At 43.9% G+C, this 18,062-nt stretch overlaps 1 long non-coding RNA gene across 4 annotated transcripts in view; it reads right to left on the bottom strand.

Annotated features, from left to right (window-relative positions):
• The window catches only part of LOC129621740 (uncharacterized), a 58,817-nt gene that overhangs the window by 20,648 nt on the left and 20,107 nt on the right, over positions 1-18,062 (bottom strand). For all 4 annotated transcript variants that reach the window (XR_008699648.1, XR_008699649.1, XR_008699651.1 and 1 more), the window contains 2 exons: positions 12,261-12,354; positions 11,052-11,148 (listed from right to left, as the gene is read on the bottom strand). This is a non-coding gene — a long non-coding RNA (uncharacterized LOC129621740). The remainder of the gene's footprint in view (positions 1-11,051; positions 11,149-12,260; positions 12,355-18,062) is intronic.

The following is an 18,062-nucleotide window of genomic DNA, read 5'->3' as shown; positions in this document are numbered from 1 at the left end:
TACGCCCTCAAAGTGAGACCACTAGGCAAATGGTGTTAGGCACAGGCAACCAAGAAAAGGAACCCCCCCCCCAACCACCCCGTGAAGGCTCACCTCCCACAGCTCCCGAGTTCCTTGGTGCTCCTTCCTTGTATCCAAACGTGCCCCCATATCTGGGAGCACCCCCTCCACAAAGGCCAGCTCGAGTATGTCCCTTAGTTGAAACTGGAGGAGAATTCGGACCAACCCGGGTCCATAAACCCTTCTCCTTCTTAGAACTAAGACAGATCAAACAAGACCTGGGAAGCTATACAGATGACCCAGGCAAATATATAGATATATTCCAACATATTACCTTGGCCTTTGACTTGACGTGGAAAGACATCATGGTAAGATTTAGTCAAATATTATCTGACCCTGAACATACTAGGGTCTTAAAGGAAGCCTGGAGGTATGCAACAGGGCTTCACATGTCTGGTGATAGATACCCAGTAGGGGAAACTGCAGTCCCCTCCTCCGATCCTAACTGGAATTATAATGACCCTGAGCACATCTGGGAAAGGGATCATTTTCTAATCCGTGTGAAGGCAGGACTGAAAGCAGCACAATAAAAAGTAATTAGCTATGCCTGGGTCTCAGCAATAACTCGGGAGCCCAATGAGAACCCCATTGCCTTTCTGGAAAGGCTAAAATAGCACTCAAAAAGTTTACCAATCTGGACTTAGACTCTTACGAGGGGTAGGTGATTTTAAAGGACAAATTCCTGTCCCAATGTGCATCAGATATCAGAATTAAGTTACAACAGCTACAACAGCAGGACTCGGCTGCCTCTTTAGATGAGATGGTCCAGACAGCCACCAATACCTTTTAGAACAGAGAACAGGAGAAGGAGGCCAAGGCCTAGGAGAGGGAGAGAAAGAAAGAGACAAGGCATGCCCAGATGCTGGCCCCCTTCCAGGGAAGCCCTATGGCAAACCCCGAGTCCTTGAAGGACAAGGCACTAAGCAAATGCTTAATCTGTAGACAGGCGGGGCATTGGGCCAGAGTGTCCAAACCATGACAAGTCTCCTAGAACGGCTTGCCACAAATGCCATCAACTGGGACATCGGGCAGCACTCTGTTCTCGAGACCCAAGAGCCTCAAGGTCAAGCGCCAAGCCTACCCTCACGATGGTTCAAGAGGACTGAAGCGGCCCACTCCAGCCAGCCCGCCTGTCACAGATAACCATCACGGGGCTGGAGCCAAGGGTGCAACTCCATGTGGCAGGTAGGTCCAAGAATTTCTTGGTTGACACAGGGGCTACCTACTCTGTCTTGATCTCCTACTCCGGAGCCTTCTCCTCCCAAACCTGTACCATTTTGGGTGCCACAGGAAAAGCAACTACTAACAGATTCACCCGAGCACTTCTTTGTTGCTGGGATGGACACATATTTTCCCACCAGTTTCTGGTGGTCCCTGAGTGTCCTACTCACTAAGAAAGGCAATGCCAAAGAATGCTCAAACTACCGCACAACTGCACTCATCTCACATGCTAGTAAAGTAATGCTCAAAATTCTCCAAGCCAGGCTTCAGCAATATGTGAACTGTGAAATTCCTGATGTTCAAGTTGGTTTTAGAAAAGGCAGAGGAACCAGAGATCAAATTGCCAACATCCGCTGGATCATATAAAAAGCAAGAGAGTTCCAGAAAAACATCTATTTCTGCTTTATTGACTATGCCAAAGCCTTTGACTGTGTAGATCACAATAAACTGTGGAAAATTCTGAAAGAGATGGGAATACCAGACCACCTGATCTGCCTCTTGAGAAATTTGTATGCAGGTCAGGAAGCAACAGTTAGAACTGGACATGGAACAACAGATTGGTTCCAAATAGGAAAAGGAGTACGTCAAGGCTGTATATTGTCACCCTGTTTATTTAACTTATATGCAGAGTACATCATGAGAAATGCTGGACTGGAAGAAACACAAGCTGGAATCAAGACTGCCGGGAGAAATATCAATAATCTCAGATATGCAGATGACACCACCCTTATGGCAGAAAGTGAAGAGGAACTCAAAAGCCTGTTGATGAAAGTGAAAGTGGAGAGTGAAAAAGTTGGCTTAAAGCTCAACATTCAGAAAACGAAGATCATGGCATCCGGTCCCATCACTTCATGGGAAATAGATGGGGAAACAGGGGAAACAGCGTCAGACTTTATTTTTCTGGGCTCCAAAATCACTGCAGATGGTGACTGCAGCCATGAAATTAAAAGACACCTACTCCTTGGAAGGAAAGTTATGACCAACCTGGATAGCATATTCAAAAGCAGAGACATTACTTTGCCAACAAAGTTTCGGCTAGTCAAGGCTATGGTTTTTCCTGTGGTCATGTATGGATGTGAGAGTTGGACTGTGAAGAAGGCTGAGCGCCGAAGAATTGATGGCTTTGAACTGTGGTGTTGGAGAAGACTCTTGAGAGTTCCTTGGACTGAAAGGAGATCCAACCAGTCCATTCTGAAGGAGATCAGCCCTGGGATTTCTTTGGAAGGAATGATGCTAAAGCTGAAACTCCAGTACTTTGGGCACCTCATGCGAAGAGTTGACTCATTGGAAAAGACTCTGATGCTGGGAGGGATTGGGGGCAAGAGGAGAAGGGGACGACAGAGGATGAGATGGCTGGATGGCTTCCCTGACTCGATGGACGTGAGTCTGAGTGAACTCCAGGAGTTGGTGATGGACAGGGAGGCCTGGTGTGCTGCGATTCATGGTGTCGCAAAGAGTCGGACATGACTGAGCGACTGATTTGATCTGATACTCACTAAACTGGGGACCACCCTTGTGATGGGAAGTTTTTCAGCCCCTAGGGCTCTGCAGCTCCTGGTTACTACTGAAGAACCCATTACACCTTCAATAGAGAGGGACCAAAAACTATGGGAAGACAAAATTAACCCCCAGGTGTGGGACCAGGGGATTCCTGGATGAGCCCACCAAGCTGAACCCGTCATCATTGTCCTCCAAGATCCCACTCGGTTTCCTAACCGGAAACAATATCCTCTCAAAAGAGAGGCTGGGGAGGGACTACAGCCTTTAATAAACAAATTCCTTGCTTGTGGGCTATTGGTTCCCACCAGTTCGCCATGTAACACCCCAATCCTCTCAGTAAAGAAAAAAGATGGAACCTGGCGAATGGTTCAAGATCTCCAGATCATAAATGAAGCTGTAGTCCCCCTCTATCCCACAGTACCCAATCCCTATGTAATCTTGGGAGAAATCCCACCCAGTGCCAAGTGGTTTACAGTTTTGGATCTCAAAGATGCATTTTTTTGCATACCACTGGCTAAAGAATCCCAATACCTTTTTGCCTTTGAGTGGGAGGCCCCAGGAGAAAAACACCAACAGATGACTTGGACAATATTACCTCAGGGGTTCAGAGATAGCCCCCACCTGTTTGGACAGGCCCTTAGCCGGGATCTCCTAGATCTGGACCTGGGACCTAATGGGAAAATATTACAATATGTAGATGACCTACTAATCTGCTCTCCAGAGGAGAAAAGTGCCCAACAACATACAATTCAGGTTCTAAACTTCTTGGCAGAAAGGGGATATAAAGTCTCCTGTGCTAAGGCACAGATGGTCAAGACAAAGGGGCTTACCTGGGAGTTCAGATTACACACGGGCCCAGGAGGCTGTCCTCTGATCGGGTACGAGGAATCCTCCAGTTGTCCTCCCCCATGACTCAAAAACAATTGCGAGCTTTCCAGGGGCTAACTGGGTATTGTAGAATCTGGATACCCAACTATGGTCTAATTGCCCTGCCCTTATATGAAAGCTTAAAGGGATGAGATGATTCAATCCCACTGATGTGGGGAACTCCTCAAAAGGAGGCAGAGGCTACACTAAAACAGGCCTTAAGTCAGGCACCTGCCTTGAGGTTGCCAGACCCAGAAAAAGCATTCCAACTTTATGTCCATGAAAGAAAGGAAATAGCCTTGGGAGTGTTAACTCAGAGGTTGGGATCTGAGCCCCAGCCTGTAGCTTACTTATCCAAGAGGCTCGGTCCAACCACCCGAGGCTGGCCCCGCTGCCTTTGAAGTCTTGCAGCTATTGCAATCATGATAGAAGATGCTTTAAAACTCTCCTTTGGGGGCAAACTATTTTTATCAGCCACCAAGTAAAACAACTCCTAAACGGGAGAGGCCATTTATGGATGTCTGATCAAAGAATCCTCAGATATCAAGTAATGCTTGATCCAGGCCTCACTATATGCCCTTGTGAGGTTCTTAACCCAGCCACCCTCCTGCCTATCCCCGAGGGCTCTCTCCCCTTTCACTCTTGTCTAGAAACCTTGGACCACTACACAAAACCCCGAAAGGGATTGTCAGAAGATCCTCTGACTAATCCTGAGGAAATCTGGTACACTGATGGAAGCAGCTTTGTCTTGGATGGAAGAAGAGCCGGGTATGCAGTAGTCTCCAATTTTGAGACCATAGAGGCTAAGCCTCTACCACCAGGTACTTCGGCCCAATTAGCTGAGCTCATAGCCCTGCCTCGAGCTTTAGAGCTGGGAAAAGGAAAAAGAATAGCCATTTACACTGACTCCAAGTATGCCTTTCTGGTGCTACATGCACATGTGGCTATTTGGAAAGAAAGGGGCCACTTTACCACCCGAGGGTCCCCAATCAAATATGGTGATCAGATTCTTCAACTCTTGGAGGCAGTCCATCTGCCCACTGAGGTTTCAGTCTCCCACTGTAAAGGACACCAAAAAGGGAACACAGAAGTGGCACGAGGGAACCAAGCATCTGATCAGGCAGCTAGGAGAACAGCATTACAGAACCATGACCTAATAGGGGTTGCCACCTTAGTTCCACAGACTAATTTGCCAGAAACTCCTTCATATACTGAAGATGAGACTCTTAAAGCTAAGAGCGAGGGCTTTCAAGAAGATCATATGGGGTGGTTCCAAAAGGAGGGACTCCTTTTTCTGCCTGGGAACCTCCAATGGAAGTTGGTTAACTCCTTACATGCTACCACTCATTTGGGGGAAAAGTCCCTTCAAAGATTACTAGAAAGGTCCTTCAGAAGAACAGGCTTCCAAACAACTATAAGACAGGTGGTCTCCTCTTGTCCCACTTGCCAACTAAACAACCCCCAAGGAGCCTGAAGACCCCAGCTGGCCCAGCCCATCCAACGACGTGGGGCCTACCCAGTAGAGGACTGGCAGATGGACTTCGCCCAGATGCCAGTTTCTCAAGGGTATAAATACCTATTAGTCATGATAGATACATTCACAGGATGGATTGAAGGCTTTCCCACCTGGACTGAGAAGGCTGAGGAGGTGGTAAAAAAACTGCTCCATGAAATCATTCCAAGATTTGGTCTGCCCAGGTCATTACAAAGTGACAATGGGACATCATTTACTTCTAAGGTCACCCAAGGGGTCTCGAGCGCACTGGGCATTACTTATTATCTCCATTGTGCCTGGAGGCCGCAATTTTCAGAAAAACTAGAAGGAGCCAATCAATTCTTAAAATCAGCGATAAAAAAGATAACCCAGGAGACCTCCCTGGGATGGAAGGAGGCTTTACCAATAGCTCTCCTCCACACCCGTATTGCCCCTAAGGAACAGGTTGGTCTTAGTCCTTATGAGATGCTATATGGGAGACCTTTTGTTTATGTCAATGACCTCTTCCTAGATCCAGAGGTTCAGACCCTCCAGTCTTATGCCAAGGCCATTGGGCAATTCCAACAGGATATATGCTTGTGGGGTATGAACCAGGACCCAAAAGATTCTAAGGAGTCACCACTATATGCTCCAGGGACTCAAGTCCTAATTAAAGTCTGGAAAGATGGGTCCCCAAAGGCTCAACTCCAGCCCACATGGAAGGGCCCCTACCCTGTAATACTTTCTACCCCCACAACAGTCAAGTTACCAGGACATGACTCCTGGATTCACTACTCACGAGTCAAGCCATGGAAGAAAACAGAAGAGGATACTCAATACACCTGTGAGCCCCTGGGAGATCTCAGATACCTATTCAGAACTACCAATGAGTGTCATTCTAATGAACACCCCCAAAACCTGGTTTCTGGAGATAAGATTTCTCAGGATAACTCTAAGGAGCCAACACAGCTTGACAGAGATTGTACTCCAAAACAGACAGGAGATAGATCTTCTGATCCCTGAACAAGGAGGGACTTGAGCCATCCTGACCATGTGAGTTTAAAATTGACTGATGTCTCTACTAGTGCTTGTTATGCTATATTGATGATGCTTATGATTATTCCATGTACTCTCAATTGTCTTACCTGTTTTGTCTCTGCCCAGGTCAACAAGCTACAACACGCAGTGCCAGTTCAACAAAGACATAAAACTACAGCTGACCACGAAAAATATCACACACCCTTAGATGGACAGGAGGCCCAATACCCCTAGCCATCCCAGTAGAGCAGGAAATAGCCAAAAAGACCTCGATGCCCCTATTCCCAAAGAATTGGGCCTCCCATCTCCTGAGGGTTTGGAAATGTTAGGTAGGTAGAATAGGGGAAAGGAGTCCAAAATGGCGGTGGCTACAAGACAAAGAAGGGAAAAGCCCGTGAAAATAGAACAAAAGAAGGTCCGAGGACCAGAGTGAGGACCTCAGGTAAAGCAAACAACACTCCTGGCTGGCCCAATTTACATGGGACAGGCCTAGGGAGACATAAACATATAAAAAGAGGAGCCAAAGCTAGCTCGCTCTCTCTCCCGCACACTGGGGCGCTCTTCTCTTCCCGTCTTTGGATCGACATGCCCTCACGCCTTGAAGATGGATTTTCCTGCTATCTTCTAAATAAAATTGAGCTGTAACACTGATTTGTCTAAGAGCTATAACACGGTCCTTTCACGACCTGAGAGCTATAACATGGTCTATCCAAGACCTGAGAGCTCTGACACTCCGTCATTGCAAATCTTTGTTGTGATGAGACAAGGAACCGAGAAACATACGCTCGCGTGACAGCCCTAAACCAGAAACCATAAAACACTTAAAAGAGAACATGGGCATACACTCCTTGAAAAATATCACAGCAGTATTCTTTTGGATCTGTCTCCTAAGGCAAAAGAAACACAAGCACAAATAAATAAATGGGGCCTAATTAAACTTAAAAGCTTTTGCATAGCAAAGTAAACTATTCACAAAACTAAAAGACAATCTACTGTATGGGAAAAATTATTTGGAGATGCCAGATGGTCAACACCGAAATCAGATTGATTACATTCTTTGCAGCCAAGCTCTATACAGTCAGCAAAAGTAAGACCGGGAGCTGACTGTGGCTCAGATCATGAACTTCTTATTGCAAAATTCAGACTTAAATTGAAGAAAGTAAGGTAAACCACTAGACCATTCGGGTATGACCTAAAGCAAATCCCTTATGATTATACAGTGGAAGTGAGAAATAGATTTAAGGGACTAGATCTGATAGACAGACTGCCTGAGGAACTATGGACGGAGGTTCATGACATTGTACAGGAGACAGGGATCAAGACCATCCCCATGGAAAAGAAATGCAAAAAAGCAAAATGGCTGTCTGGGGAGGCCTTACAAATAGCTGTGAAAAGAAGAGAAGTGAAAAGCAAAGGAGAAAGGAAAGATATAAGCATCTGAATGCAGTCTTCCAAAGAATAGCAAGGAGAGATAAGAAAGCCTTCCTCAGCAATCAATGCAAAGAAATAGATGAAAACAACAGAACGGGAAAGACTACAGATTTCTTCAAGAAAATCAGAGATACCAAGGGAACATTTCATGCAAAGATGGGCTCGATAAAGGATAAAAAAGGTATGGACCTAACAAAAGCAGAAGATATTAAGAAGAAATGGCAAGAATACACAGAAGAACTGTACAAAAAAGATCTTCACGACCCAGATAATCACGATGGTGTGATCACTGACCTAGAGCCAGACATCCTGGAATGTGAAGTCACGGCCTTAGGAAGCATCACTATGAACAAAGCTAGTGGAGGTGATGGAATTCCAGTGGAGCTATTCCAAATCCTGAAAGATGATGCTGTGAAAGTGCTGCACTCAATATGCCAGCAAATTTGGAAAACTCAGCAGTGGCCACAGGACTGGAAAAGGTCAGTTTTCATTCCAATCCCAAAGAAAGGCAATGCCAAAGAATGCTCAAACTACCACATAATGGCACTCATCTCACACGCTAGTAAAGTAATGCTCAAAATTCTCCAAGCCAGGCTTCAGCAATACGTGAATTATGAACTTCCAGATGTTCAAGCTGGTTTTAGAAAAGGCAGAGGAACCAGAGATCAAATTGCCACTGGATCATGGGAAAATCAAGAGAGTTCCAGAAAAACATCTATTTCTGCTTTATTGACTATGCCAAAGCCTTTGACTGTGTGGATCACAATAAACTGAGGAAAATTCTGAAAGAGATGGGAATACCAGACCACCTGACCGGCCTCTTGAGAAACCTATATGCAGGTCAGGAAGCAACAGTTAGAACTGGACATGGAACAACAGACTGGTTCCAAATAGGAAAAGGAGTATGTCAAGGCTGTATATTGTCACCCTGTTTATTTAACTTATATGCAGAGTACATGAGAAACGCCGGGCTGGAAGAAGCACAAGCTAGAATCAAGGTTGCTGGGAGAAATATCAATAATCTCATTATGCAGATGACACCACTCTTATGGCAGAAAGAGAAGAGGAACTCAAAAGCCTGTTGATGAAAGTGAAAGAGGAGAGTGAAAAAGTTGGCTTAAAGCTCAACATTCAGAAAACGAAGATCATGGCATCTGGTCCTATCAATTCATGGGAAGTGGATGGGGAACCAGTGGAAACAGTGTCAGACTTTATTTTGGGGGGCTCCAAAATCACTGCAGATGGTGACTGCAGCCATGAAATTAAAAGACGCTTACTCCTTGGAAGGAAAGTTATGACCAACCTAGATAGCATATTCAAAAGCAGCGACATTACTTTGCCAACAAAGGTCCATGTCAAGGCTATGGTTTTTCCAGTAGTCGTGAATGGATGTGAGAGTTGGACTGTGAAGAAAGCTGAGCACCAAAGAATTGATGCTTTTGAACTGTGGTGTTGGAGAAGACTCTTGAGAGTCCCTGGACTGCAAGGATATCCACCAGTCCATTCTAAAGGAGATCAGTCCTGGGTGTTCTTTGGAAGGAATGATGCTAAAGCTGAAACTCCAGTACTTTGGCTTCCTCATGCAAAGAGTTGACTCATTGGAAAAGACTCTGATGTTGGGAGGGATTGGGGTCAGGAGGAGAAGAGGACAACAGAGGATGAGATGGCTGGATGGCATCACCGACTCGATGGACATGGGTTTGGATGAACTCTGGGAGTTGGTGATGGACAGGGAGGCCTGGCGTGCTGCAATTCATGGAGTCCAAAAGAGTCGGACACAACTGAGTGATTGAACTAACTGAACTCAAAGACAATCTACTGAATGGGAAAAATTATTTGGAGATGCAATGATGGATAAGGGATTATTATGCAAAGTATATAATAACTCAATATCAAATAGAAAACCAAACGACCCAATTAGAAAATGGGCAGAAGACCTGAATAGACACTTCTCCAAGAAAGACACACACATGGCCAATATGCATATGAAAAGGTGTTGAACATCGCTAATCATTAAGGAAATTTAAATCAAAACTACAATGAGATATGACTTCATGAACCTCTCAGAAGAGCTATCATCAAAAAGACAACAAGTGTTAGTGAGGATACAGAGGAAAGGGAAGCGTTGTGCACTGTTGTTAGGAATGTAAATCGGTACACTAAGGAAAACAGTAGGGAGGATTACCAGAAAATTAAAAGTAAATGCACCACATGATCCGGCAACTCCACACCTGGGTATATAGAAGAAGAAAAGGAAAACACTAAATCAAAAGGCCATCAGCTGACTTTTCTGTGGAAACTTTGGAGGCAGAAGGGAGTGGCATCTGGCATCAGATATTTAAAGGATAGCAACTTTCAGTGAATATAATCCATAAAAATATTGAATCACTATGCTGTATACCTGAAAACAATACAATAACTCAATTACACTTCAGTTAAAAAATAGGAAATCACCTATTCTTTTCATGGTGAATTGACTTCAAGCTGAGTTCAAGCGTACTTATATTTTTTTGAATATTCCTGAGTGCACTAATTTTTTAAAAATCCTTCAGTGTTGCATACATCACATTTATGCAATAGGACAGTCTTCTCTTCTAAATGTTAATGTCCTTATTACTGGTTCCAACTTCAAGATATGACCCACAAAAAGAGAAATCAGGCGACATAAATTGCTCATGGTAACTTCCTTAGTTTGAGTTGAGTTCATTTACAGGCAATTCAATGCAGAAATGATTTTTGAAAGCAGAAAGATGTATGAAAGAGATTATGATTCATTATTCTGTAAGGAACTAAAAAAAAGCTCAAGTCAGAACTTTTTAAGTGAATCAACTTTTCGAGGTATGCTCAGCATATACAATAAAATACTCAGATTTAATCATGCAGCTTGTTGAGGTTTGACAGGATGGTAAGTACCATCCTGTCTTAGTGTGTTGAGAATACTATAATAAAATACCTTAGTCTGGGTGGGTAATAAACAAAAATATTTCTCATAGTTCTGGAGGCTAGTGAGACCAAGATCAAGACGCCAGCAAATTTAGTGTCTGGAGAACCCTTTCCTGGTTCACAGATGCACCTTCTCACTGTAAACACACAGGGCAGAAGGCTTGAAGGATCTCTCTGAGGCCTCTTGTAAAAGCACCAATCACCTCCCGAAGACCCCAGCTGCTAATACCATCACCTGGGGCGGGGGGTCGGATTTCAACATGTGGACCCTGGAGGGAAACCTTCATCTTGAACACACCCCAGTCAAGATTCAGAAGTTTCCCATCACTCCAGAAAGTTCCCTCCATCCCTCCATTCCCTTATATCAGCAAAGCACTGATTAAAATTCGATTCCCCGTACATTATTTTGGACTATTCCAGAACGTCGTACAAAGGAAGTCCTATGTACTGCTTCTTTGGTCTGCTTTCTTTCTGTTATCATATTATCTATGAGACACATCCACAATCGTACACATACCAGAAACTTGTTCAGATTTACTGACGATTTTCCCACTGAACGAATAGCCCCGTGTGTCTGCCATTCATCTGTCCAGCACTGTTTGCTTGTTTCCAGTCTGTGGAATAAATTCAAGCATAATGCTGTTATGAATATGTATATAGAATCATTGTGGTAACTTCCTATGGCTAGAATCACCAAGACACAGGGCCGGCATAATTTTAACTTTATAAGGAACTATTATCCACCCTAACATTTCTACTCAGGACACTATTGTTTTGTTCCACTCATCACCCCCAACACATCCCACGTTTGTAAAGTATGAAAGAATTTGATTCTCTCCTCAAAAGTCTGACTGAAAGAAGCTTCCACTCTCTTCTCCATTTCGTATTTTCATTACAAATTGAAGCCTTGTCTCATTTTGGTTTGAGGGCAAAAAGTCAATCACTGTCTCAAATTTGCACCAAACCCCCTGATTCTCCCCCTGTGACTTTTCCAAAGGACCATGGAACCACTCAGCCCAGATATGCACTCTGTTTTCCTCATTTCTGCCATGTTTTGTCTTCCCTAACCCCCCTGTGTTAGGACCCCTAGCACCACTTGGCACAGCCCCTCCCCTTCATGAGGACACATTGTTATGTAAGAGCTTCCCCTCCCTCCCCCACCTCTGGGGCTGCCCAGCCTCCAGTCTGTCTCTGCTCTCCTCAGGACTAGCCTGCTGTCTAAAAGTTGCTGCTCCAGGGATAGTCTTGCCTGCCTCCCACCGCAGTGCATTTTCTTTGGTCACACACTTCCTCACTCATGGGGTGTGCCTGCACCCAGGCCCACCTGAGAGGTGATCTCTGGCTGCCTCTGCTCTGGCTATTCCTGTTTCCAACCTGCTGTTCCCATGACCCACCAGGATGGCGCTTCACTTCTTCTGAAATTGTGATTCCCAGGAAGGTGTCCCACAGAGTGAGTGGAATTGAGAGACAAGGCCAGCTCTCCTACAAGATTCGCTTCAGCGGCCAAAGACACGTGGTTCACTTGAGAGTCAAGAAGAACTTGCTGCCCAGACATTTTCCTGTTATCACCGATAACGACCAAGGTGCCATGCAGGAGAACTACCCTTATATCCCCCGAGACTGCTACTACTTTAGCTACATCGAAGGGGTTCCTGGGTCCATGGGCACCCTGGACACCTGCTATGGGGGTCTGCGTGGCATGCTGCAGCTGGATGACTTCACTTACGAAATCAAACCATTGGAGGCTTCTTCCAAATTTGAGCATCTGATTTCTCAGCTTGTGACACAGAAAACAGCAGCAGAGGATGAGAAATGTGAGGCTGAAGAGAAAGATACAAATCAAGAGTATGAGGAGGCAATGATTTCTGAAATGCCTAGAGCAGGCCCTGTGTATCTGTGGTGGCCACACAAGAAAGCCTTAAAAGTTCACTACACAGTTTCTCACTCATTATATATGCAGGACATTAATATGACACATATAATAGAGAATATGGTGATTTTGAATAACATAATACATAGCATTTATTACCAGGGTCAACTTCAGGTTTTTATACGTGTTTTATGCATATGGGATGGCCGAGATAAGTTCAATTTGGATAGATTTAGAACTGTTATAAAGGCAGTAACTAACTTTGGTTTATGGAAATATTGGGGATGGTATGAAAAAATTCCTCATGATACTTCATTGCTTGTAACAGGACATAAAATTGCTGGGGCCTCCTATGGTAGCAGCTTTGATGGAGTATGCAATCCCAATTGGGGAGCATCATATGTATTTGCTTCAAGATACCACCTATTTTTAACTGCAACTATTGGAGCACATTCGATAGGTCATGTATTGGGTTGTCATCATGATGTTCCAGGTTGTCAGTGTTTTCGGAGACAACACTGTCTCATGAATTCTAACCCTGGTCTTCTAGATATGATAAGCAATTGCACTTTTGAGAGAATTCACCGACGGTTACATATGTGGGATGTTTGTTTGAGTGCTCCATATGTACCATACGATAATTTTCCTTATATAGCAAGACGATGTGGTGACAAGAAGATAGACCCCAATGAAGAATGTGACTGTGGCACCTTAAAAGACTGTACTCAGGATCGGTGCTGCAATTCCAATTGTGCCCTCAGCCTTGGCAGTGATTGTGATTATGGAGGTTGTTGCAGAAACTGCAAATATGCTTATCCTGGATATATTTGCAGAGATACTCTTGGTATTTGTGATCTACCAGAATACTGTAACGGGAAGACACATGATTGTCCAGATGACACTTATATCCAGGATGGAACCCCGTGCTCACCTTCAGCTGTTTGTATGAGGGGAAACTGTAGTGACCGTGATTTACAGTGTCAAGCCCTCTTTGGCTATGACATAAGAGAGGCTGCGTCATCATGCTACGAGGTATTGAATATCAGGGGTGACCGATTTGGAAACTGTGGTGTGAAGTTGACTCAAGGAGGAGGAAGACCTGTTGCATGTGAACAGGATGATGTTCGGTGTGGAATGCTGCACTGTAGCAACGTGAAGGAAATTCCTGGTGGTGGGGAGCACACTACTTTTCATCAAATAATAGTACATGATGTTACACCGCAAACCTGCTTTGGGTATGATGCCCACTTCGGGACAGATGTGCCAGAAATGGGGCTTGTAGTGGATGGTGCAACATGTGGCCCAGGAGCATACTGTAAGGACCAAAACTGTACTTTTTTTCAAGACCTGGGTTTTGACTGCGATGTCAGGAAATGCAATTACAGAGGGGTGTGCAACAACCGGAAACATTGTCACTGTCAGCAAGGTTGGAAACCACCAAACTGTACTGAGAGAGGACCAGGTGGCAGCGTAGATAGTGGCCCTCCACCTGACAGAGAACTAGGCATTCGAGCCAGTCTAAGGCTGAGTCTAAACAGAGCATTAGCTGTGATGCTTCTTCGCCTTTGCCTTCTTTTCTTTGCAGCATTTATAGGTGCCATTTACTATGTAAAAGATATCCTTGAAGAGGAAGATTAAAGTGTTGAGAATTAATCCCTTGAATCCAAGTAAATAAAACTGGAGTTCACAAAATGGAGAAAATCACATTGGCACTTACTGGGAGAAATGATCAATAATCACACTGCTAATTCCCAAATTGTTATCTTCAACTAAAATGACTTGGCAATTTAAAAGGCGTCTGTGTGGTTAAATGCATTTAATATTTTATATCTGGTCTTAGTGTTACTACTCCTCTCAATGATAATGGGAACTGTTAGAGTCCAACCAACAAGAGGACCTCTACTTATTTATGTTGTGGTTACTAATGTTTCATGGATGTGCCTGTAGCACATCTTGTTAGAACTGGTATGCACGTGTTTAGTAGTTTATTAGCATTTTGCTTAGTTGATTATGTACTAGGTTTTTGTTACCAGTTCATGTTTTTGCTAGCGTTAAATAAACCTAACTTGAAGATAGCATAAAAGATACCTTAACTGATGCTGTAGGAAGATAAAAAATTCCATGTTACAGGCATGTGAATATCAACAGCAGTTCAACACTCTGCTAAGTATGATCTTGCTCAAAGTCATAGGCTTTAAGGGATCAAGGTTATATATGACATTTTACACTGAAAGATGAAATGTACCTTTCTGGAGTTTTGTGATGGTCCAAAGAAGGGACCTAAGAGGGGCCTGGAACATGTTATGCACTTAATACATGCTGTGCCTATCATTCTCATTGTTCTCTTGGGTTGTGCTAAAACAGAAGTATTCAAAGTATAATGACTTTGGCATATGCTATCTTTAATTTAAAACCAATACACAAGGAGCCATTGATCACTGCTCTATCACTACTGGTGGTCCCCAGGTATTAATGTCATAGCATCTCATACTAAAATCATAGGAATTGCCTAAGCACAACCTGTTTATAAACTACAGGTGTAACTGAGTGCCTTTTGTATGTACAGATACAAAATTTATACAAAACGAGACAGGAAGCAATTGCTTCATAAGAGATTCTTAGAAGCGGGTCTCATAAGTGATATATGTTATATTCATGGTATTTAAATGTCTCAGTCCTCGGGGCAAATCCGTTTCTATAAATATAAAGCTCAGATGAGGGTAACTACCTAAGGGAAGAGGATGGATGTAGCAGTAGAGAATCAACAAGATAGCCACCCTGTGACATTTTCATTTGTCCAAATTTTTCTCCTTTTTTTCTTTTTATTGAAGGATAACTTTTTCATGCTGTGTTGATTACTGCTCTATGTGGAACGCGGTAGGTTCCACAGACGTGGAGCCCTGCGCCATGGGCATCGGGACGTGACCGAGCCACATAGCAAGCTTTGCGAGAGCTCCCCTGATGTAAACCGGCCAGCTCCCTAACCCCAGAATAGACAAAAGTACCCATCCTAAGCAATTATCTAATGCCACCCTTCTGGCAGGAATTTTCCGTGTCTTGAGACTATAACAATTGGCTACGAACCCACGAAAAGCGTTACCTTTCCCTGGTCTGTCAGGAGGTCACCCCGTGTGCTTGCAGCACCCTCATTTTCTCTGCTCTTTTTCGTAATGAACTCATTCCTTTCTAAAATACTCTGTATTTGGAAATTCTTTTCCAACCCAGGCACAGATCACAACATTGAGTGGCCCATATGGGGATTCTCAGGGGGGTTTTCCCCTACTCTCCTTTCTTCTCTCATTTCTTTTTCTTCAAACCGCTTGTGAACAGGCCAGTGTCTGTGGAAGCAATTGAGGAACTCTGGCCAGGGGTACTCTCTGGCATGTTCCAAAGGCCCCAAAGTCCACTATGCCCCAGTAACTGCCACCCAAAAGGGTGAGGGCCCTCCTTTCCTCCTTCCCCCATTCTCCCTTAAGCTGAGGACCAGGCCAATTAAAATTGCAAGCACAGGTCAGGCACTTAAAAGCCCTTAGTGCACCTGCCACGTGAATACTCCCATGACAGGAGAGGGGGTCACAAAATGGACAAGGCTACTAGGACATCTGCCCCCACCACCACAGTTTCTGTGCAATGTCAAGCACACATGGGTTCAAGCAAAGCACTGAGCCCATTCACCCCTGACTGCTGCTTTCCCGGCAGAGCCACAAAGCAGATCCCTCAGCCTGTCTTCCCTGTTACTTTCACTTTTCCTCCCTTGGTCTGGATTGATTCACAGGAGTCTGGGAGTTGCCTCTGAGTCATTCTAAAAAGTGCCTCCGTGTTTCAGGGTATTGCCAAAGGGTGAGTCACCAGGTTGGTTCCAGTAGTCTCTTTCTCTCCTATCTTTTCCTGCCCGAGTCCCATGGTGTCTAGCCTCACACTTTGTGCCCTAGCTGCATGCTCAGGCGCTACCTCTCACTGTTTGACCCGATTGTTGGGGTGATTGGCCATTTGTGCCATTAGTCACATGGTGTCTCAGTTTCAGGGAGGGCTCCCTGGGACAAAAGGGATTCCTTTCTATGGCTGGTGACTCTCAGCACCCCCATTCTATGGCATATAGGCTAAGAATGGGTTTTGGAGAGGGAGGAAGAGTCCCTCAGACTCACCTCTCAGCTACATTCTAGGGAACTGGAAAAAAATTTTGATGCTGAAAACCTCAAAAAGAAAAGGCTCATTTTCTTTTCCTAGCCCCAACACAAATTGAGGGGCCAAAGAAAAATGGCCTCTTAATGGCACACTAAACTCCTTCATGGCGGGAAGTCAGAATCCAAATCTGAAAGACTCATGTTGTATGTGTCTTTCTGTGGCTGCCTTATCTCCCCATCCCCTACTCTGTCTGTAATCAGAAGCCTGAAAAAACTCTCTGAACGTTCTAAAAAAATCTCCTTCTAACTTCTCCTACCTCTCAGGGCGTGTGGTGAGGAAGGAAGGGAAACCAAGCTTTCCCCACTCCTGCAAGTTTTCTTACTCCTTCCGATTCTTCTGATCAAACGAAGACCCCACCTCCCCAGAGGGTCAACCTCTCCGGGGACAACATCTTATCAGTCAGTCTGCACCTGTCATCAGAACCAATCTGAGCACTTTCGGATTTAAATGTTAGCTATGAGGTCATGATGCAGAACGACTGGTCATAATATTCTTCAGACTCTGGAGAAAACTGGTCAAAATGAAACCTTTTTGAAATTACAAAACCGGTTCTTTTTGCATGTGCAATTGGAGAAAGCTAGCTTGTTAAAATACTTCTTTCAGACTTCTGACCTTCAGAAACATGCCTAGGAAAAAACCTGAAGTTAACTGTTATCACATCCTTGACATACACGGCCCACACTGCCTGAGATTTCAGTCTTGGACAAATTAGTAGAACTCCAAGCCAAGGAAGAAAATACAAGGGCAAAGAGACATTTTAAATCTCAAGTGGAAAACTATGAGATCTCTTTCCATGTGGAGTAATCTATGTCTCAGTGTGCATCTTTGTCTTTGAATCCTATTGCTGAGGTTATTTTGTAAATGAGTTCTAATTTAACGGGCCTAAAGAAAAGTGCTTACAAATCAAACAATTCTAAATACAGAGAAATTAAGCTGAATGAATTTTAGGTTCACATGAACTGGGAAATATTCAATGTTAAATTAATACCTGGTATTAATGTTTGCTAATCTAATTAATATGGACAGGTCTTAAGAATCATCAACAATAAGTATAACATTCTTCTTACATCTATTGCAAATTTGTCAACAGGGAAAGTCACTTTACGTGAAGAAACTTTTAAGGAAAGAAAATGAAAAGAAAAGAGCTCTGGGTGATTTCTGTTTACCAACCTACAGAGTGCTAATATAAAGAACAGTTCATGGTTGCTTAAGAAAAGTAGGGTGCATAGTAAAGATTTCTTAAGATGTTGACTGCCTTTGAAATCTTTTGTTACTTTGACTAAGTGAATAACTATTGTACCACAGTGAATATAACCTGGTATCAGACTGGAATTTGGTTTTCTCTCTCCTAAGAGGACAAAGTTTTCTTGGAATGTGGCTTTTGATAACAGACTATGTGAATTTCCTTACCTTTAAGTGATTTATATTTGTTTTTAAAATCTTTTGTTACTTTGGTAAAGTAAATAAGCATTA

This window comes from Bubalus kerabau, chromosome 10 (assembly GCF_029407905.1).
Source record: "Bubalus kerabau isolate K-KA32 ecotype Philippines breed swamp buffalo chromosome 10, PCC_UOA_SB_1v2, whole genome shotgun sequence".
Classification (NCBI taxonomy): Eukaryota; Metazoa; Chordata; class Mammalia; order Artiodactyla; family Bovidae; genus Bubalus; species Bubalus kerabau.
Note: the sequence above shows the minus strand (reverse complement) of the source record. Positions and strands in the feature narration are given on the sequence as shown.